Genomic DNA, 6,806 nt, shown 5'->3' on the forward strand with positions numbered 1-6,806 from the left:
TAACACCAGAAGGTTTCACATCTCCATGTACCCGTCACACATCATAACACAACATAACGCCATACACAGCATAACGCCCAATATAAGTGGAACCCGACTCTCTAGTGAGTGGCTCGGTGAACCATAAACACAGCATAACACCGGAGTATATCAAAGAGCGCACGACAACAGAACCGGCCCGGGACTCGGCGAAAGATATAGCAGAACGCACGAGCAGATTCGTGAGTAACCATATGCATAAAATCATTATCATGGACTCAAATATAAGTAAAATGACCATACTTGAGAATCAAAATAATAGTCATACCAAATTCTTTCAAAAGTCTTCCAAATTACATAAAGGAAAGTCGCGGGACCCACGGACGGGTATCGACCCGAGCCGGGCCCGCCTATGGAGAACATACTCATCATACGCCATGCAAACTCTTACGAAAATATCGGAGCAATCCGAGCCTTTATGTGAAAGATACGGCGTCCATAGTTACAAAATTCTTTAAAACAAAACTTTTTGTGCAACACTTGGAAATCAATTGTTTCAAAGACATAAGGGTTCATATTTCATCACATCAAACATACGAATGCCAAGAAATGTATATAAGAGTCATAACATGCTCGGATTGCGAATTTAGAATTTCCTCGAGGCTCGTGACATAATCTATTTATAACTAAGGCATGCCAAAAGAAGGAAGGTTTGAGCTTTACATACCTCGTACGCACTCCAAGCTAGCCCAACTCAAGCTAATCCCAACCTACGCCTCGGGCTCCCCAAGGTCTACAAATATGTCAACGAATATCAAACATTAGACATAGGTACTTAGGCGATTTATTCCAAACTAACACTCAATTCTACAGAAATTTGGGCAGCATTTCCCCTGTAAATAGGCCAACCCCGAGAATTTAACTCGGCCAAAATCAACAACAACAACAACAATAACCAACCTAGCAACCCCAATAACCAATCCGAAAGGCAATAAAACAAAAATAACTCTCATTTACAACATTCAACAACATTCATAATATTCAATGGACATTTTAACAATCGACACAATATTTCCAACAATCCAACAATTGCTCCAATTTTCCCGAAAACAGTCCCAAACCCGAGAACCTCGCTGTACACACTTGCGACTTTCGAATCATGATTTGCACCAATAATCCACATTCTAACAATGTCATTCTTATAAAAATAAAAATTGCATTAATCGCACATAATTCTCCAAATCAGTCCGCAACACTTACCATATCAACTTGCGACATTAAACTCTCATTTCCAACATAAAAGTCATCACAACAACCACTAAAACACTAAGCGACATTAATGCGTTCATTGGCATATAGTATGACCCACATTCGGCTATCACCACACATGCATATATTAGTGATTCTTAGCCATCCTACACACTACCACAATTAAACATGCTACATAAGATCAATTCATCACCTCAACACCACACAACATACACACACCTCACACGGCTAACACACCATGCACACGACCCACTTCCAACATACCCTATATCATGATTTTCATCCATTTTAGCATACTACAACATGCATACAACATTTATAACACATAAAACAAGATCAATTCTTACCTTTCTTCTTCAATTTCACAAATAGGCTAGGGTTTGCGATCTACTAGACGGATGGCTTGATCGCTCCAACAACACTTCCACGCTACTTAGGGACCTCCAATTAGTGGATTTGCACCAAAGAAATATTTTTGGGATGGCTAAAATTGGACTTGGTTTTCTTGGTTTGTAGCCGAGAGGTTGTTGATGTTGTTCATCAACTTCTTGATTTTTTTGGCTAAGTGTGGAATGAGAGAAGATGACTTAAAAGTCATCTTTTAAGCCCCTAGATGAAGCCTCCACGTGTCCATGGCCCACACATGTGTTGGACCAATTAAAATTGGCCACAAAGTGTGTGGGACCACTTTCAAAGCCACATGGCCAAGGGCCTCTTTTAGCAAGATTTTTAACTTCCAATTATATGACTTTGGTCCCAACTTTTCCTAAGTGTTCCATGCCAACAATTTCATGTACAACCTATGTCTCAAAATAAAGTCGAAGGTCAAAAGTCCCGACTTCAAGTCCCGGAATGATCTTGGCCCTAACTTATCATAGTTAATCTGGATTGTCCCAATGTATAAAAATACGGGACATAACAGAGCCTCTACTAGATTTCTAGACATAGAGATGGGACGGGACCCCGTCGTGCCCAAAATATACATATATACACAAAATAATAATCACGGCACCTCCGGAACAATGGAGTGCTCTCAAGTCAGCTAATAGCTCCTATAAGTCTGGATCAAGATCACCTCTCTGTTTACCTGTGGGCATGAACACAGCGTCCAAAGAAAACGGACGTCAGTAAGAACATTGTACTGAGTGTGAGAGGCATAAATAATAACAATACGTCAATGAGATAAAGGAAGCATCAAATAAGGAGCAACTGTAACAAACTGTCAATTATAAAAGAAATAATGCATGCTGGCTTACTTCATAATCATCGTATGTATGCATAAATGTATAAGCTGCCCGTCCATGTAGGCGCGGGGTAATAATCATTAAGCTGCCTGCCTATATAGGTACGGTGTGATAATAATTAAGCTGCCCGTCCATATAGGTGCGGTGTGATAATCACTAGCCTGCGTCCAGGCCTGCCACGTCTGGGGTACCATCTCATGCCGTCCACTAGTGGCGCTGCCCGTGCCATATAGGCACGATGTAATATCATCAACATGTACTCATCATAATGCATGTATAATAACTCAAATATAGCTATACTTTATTGAGGTGACATAAGGTCGTGAACCCCCGATTCCATTATGGAACATTTATAAGTATTCTGCCTCACCTTGAAGGAAATAGTACATAAGGTGAGTGTATACAATAAACAACATCATTAACTTTATAGGAACATCATATCGTGAACTCTAGAATCTTTATACTTAACTCATCATCATCCTTATTGGGCTCGTAATGTATCTCTTATCTCATATGGCTATTCATGAACATAGACTATTAGTTTTCCGGGATATAGAGGATTCATGGAGAAGAAGGAAAAATCATACCATAGGATTCATGCCATAGAAAGAAAGGACTATCCTCACATACCTTTTACGTTTAACTAATCTATCGCTTGCTTGTTCTCCTTCGATGCCCATGTTTCTACCTTCAAGAGAAGTCGCATGAACATTAGCTAATCGATTACTTAAACGTGCCTACTAAAGCTAAAGAAAATTGGGCAGCATTTCCTTTGTTTATAAAACTTTTTCCATATTCTATATCAACTCCCAAACATTCATAACAACATTCACAATATCGTAAACAACAATCATCATTCGTCTATATTACCCACATTTCGTAATTTCATTCCAATTTCTCCATAATAATGGTCATAATTCATTATTGTATTCTCTTACATATAACACTTATTCCATGTTCTAAATGTCGTTCACAACATACTTGCAATCAGAACATACCAATATTCATAATTCACCCCAAAATACCTGTTAGGACCCAGCCCCGTGGGCCGCGACTGGCACCCTACCTGGGTACCCAGACCAAATCGCATATTCATTTCCGAATCCAAACTTATTTCAGAATTTCCAAGAAGTTATATCAAACATAATTTATATCGAGAATATGTCTTAAGCGGTCATATCAAATCAAACTCAAACAAAGCGGCGGAATAGACATCGCCGGTCAAAATACAAATATATACAAAAGGGCCATTTGGGGCCATCATATCAAACAGACCGCTTTAAGACCCGAAAGCAAAATCAGACAATAAACACATAGGACCCTCGCCCACATATATGACTACAGGCCTCTACGAACTCAAAACAAAAACATCCAGATAGTCAAATATACCGAATATATATACAAAGCGAAAGAGTCTGTACCAAAAGTGGACTCCGGATCAAATAAGAGTACTCCGGAATAGCAAGAAGTGAAGCCTACTGCGGAGGATCACCGATATCTGCACCTGCGGACATAAAACGCAGCCCCCGAGGAAAGGGGGTCAGTACGAAATATGTACTGAGTATGTAAAGCACGGAGTACAGAATTATGGATCAAAACCAAAAGCAAATCAAATGTCAAAGTGGGGTACAACTGGTATGTCAAAATCTGTATCGAAATCATATACATGTATTTTATGCAAACAAAATCATGCAAACGCTTAAGAACGTGGTCGCCACTCCGACGCTGGCGCCACACACAGCATAACACCAGAAGGTTTCAAATCTCCGTACATCCCCGAACACAAGCATAATCATAGGTGAGCGTATCGCATCACGAGCCATATCACAGCATAACTCCAAACGGAACCCGGCCCTATGGCGAAGCCTTGGGAACCGTAACACAGCATACGGCCGAATTATCATAAAACGCACGAATCAAAACCGGCCCGGGAACCGGTGAACGAAGTCATAATAAGGCACGAGCGGAGTCGTGAGCAAACAAATGCAAATCGTATTTCAAAATAGTGTTTCAAAACAAAGTAAACTCATAACTCATATCCTATTACAAAGTAGTCGAATACTTAGTCGACATAAGGTTTCATTTTGCAAAACGATTCCAAAATGGTCCATATAGTTCAAAACCTGGATTAGTGCATCGAATAGTCCAAACATACCCCGTGGAAGGATGTTCCAAAGATCAGAAGCGGTACGTTCAACTCTATTCCCAAAGATGGCCCGAAGGGCAAATCGGGCATTTTGGGGTAGCGGACCCACCTCGAGTCGAAGTGAGGTGGCGAACATATTCTTTTTCGAGCAGTAATATGCCAAGGGTCATACATAATCATTTCTAGGTTACCCGACCACATTTCGATAGGTTTCGGATGAATAATGGCATTCTAGCCAAAAGGGAGCCTTTAGGCTTCAATCGAATTGAATGAATAGTAACTTTCCTGTGGATCGGGTTTCGAGGAGCAGAAATGCTCCGGAAGGTCTCATATTCAACTAACACACTAAGATATGCCAAATAAGGAATTGGGAAGCTTTACATACCTCACAGACGTCGTAAGCCCTTCCAAAAGTCCCGCCCCGTTTCGTCAAAAATCTGCAAATGGTCAAAGTTACCAATTGAGATTCTTAGGCTCAAAATGCCTTTAACTCCATATTTGCCTACCGAAATTTCGGCAGCATTTCCCCTATAAATCTAACATCCCCGAGGCGCAGCTCGGCTCAAATTAACCAACCACAGCAGCCCACACATCAACCAAAACAATATAAACAACAATCACACCATTCTAGCTTTAGAGTTCTACTTTGTTATCTAAGTTGGCAACTTCCATTCAAACTTTCAAAACTCCAATTCTATATCCACATAATTGTATTAATTTACCTATACAACATTAGTCAAAGACATTCCAATTACAACCTAAGACATACACGAAATTGCACCAAAATCAATTAGTTTCCATAGTTCTTCAAAATATCAAAATTTCACGACGAACATTCTAACTAACGTCGTTTCATTCCGAATTCATCAATATCATTATAGATTCATATCTAAAGTCTATAGCACCCCAAAATATACATTGATATACATAAGAATACCAAGGATATACACTTTCCGATAATATCCGAATTCGTTTTCCACCGCCAATTTAATTCAACAATCAATCAATTACGATCTAAGGGTCACAACAACACATTATGCCAACTTAAACAAGATCAATTCAAACCATTTCTTTCCTTCCATAACTCACGGCCAAACACACTACACACACACACTCACGACTTTCTATTTACGTTAAAATTACGGGATCTCCATCTACTTCCAATGCTTAACACATTCACATCAATTCTATAACATAAAAGGGGCAAAATTCTTACCTTTCCTTGAAAACCCGACTTGTCGAAAACGTCGTTCTTGTGCCAAACTAATTATACCCCGTTGAAGAGGGTCTTGAGTACTTCACAATTATGTAGAAACCAAGATTTTTGGATCACAACACAAGCTAGGAAAATTTTCTTTTCTTTTTTTCTATGGTTCGGCCGAATGGGGGTTTTTGACTCAAAGGAATGAATTGTGATTTTCTTGATAATTTCTAAGTGTTACATTGATATATATCCATACTAGAGGTCATGTGCATAGCACATGACTTTTAAAAGTGGGCTTGGACCATGCCTTAGTGGCCGGCCACCCCACCTCTTTGGGCCCAAATGTTTATTTCAATTTCCTTGGCCCAATTCATTAAAAGTCCCGTTTTGTAATTCCCGAAACTAATTTTTGAAACTCCAAATTTACCCTCGGCCTTCCCCAACGTCCTAACATCAATGATTTCATAACGAACATAGCCATATCAACTAAGATCAAAATATTTCCTTATAACAAACAAGTCTTGATTATTTTCTTGATTTCCAATTATACGAAAACACGGGACATAACATTCTCCCCCCCTTAAGAACATTCGTCCCCGAATGTTAGATTAATCTTATAAGGTCTTATGATCAAGGCAGGAGTGTCCCTTTTTAATAATGACATACATAATTTATTTTATCAAACAACACAACAAACTGAAAAAAGAAATTAGATTACCTGTGGATGTCGGAAACAAGTGGGGATATTTCTTCTTCATCTCGTCCTCCGCCTCCCAAGTCATCTCCTCCCGATTATTGTTGCGCCACAGGACTTTGACGGAGGGCACTTCTTTAGTGCGTAGTCTCCGCACCTGTCGATCCAGAATAGATACAGGCTGCTCGTCATAAGATAACTGCTCCGTCACCTGAATGTCGTCAACTGGGAATATCCTGGCAGGATCACCAATGCATTTCCGCAACATAG

Source organism: Lycium barbarum, chromosome 7 (genome assembly GCF_019175385.1).
Source record: "Lycium barbarum isolate Lr01 chromosome 7, ASM1917538v2, whole genome shotgun sequence".
Taxonomy (NCBI): Eukaryota; Viridiplantae; Streptophyta; class Magnoliopsida; order Solanales; family Solanaceae; genus Lycium; species Lycium barbarum.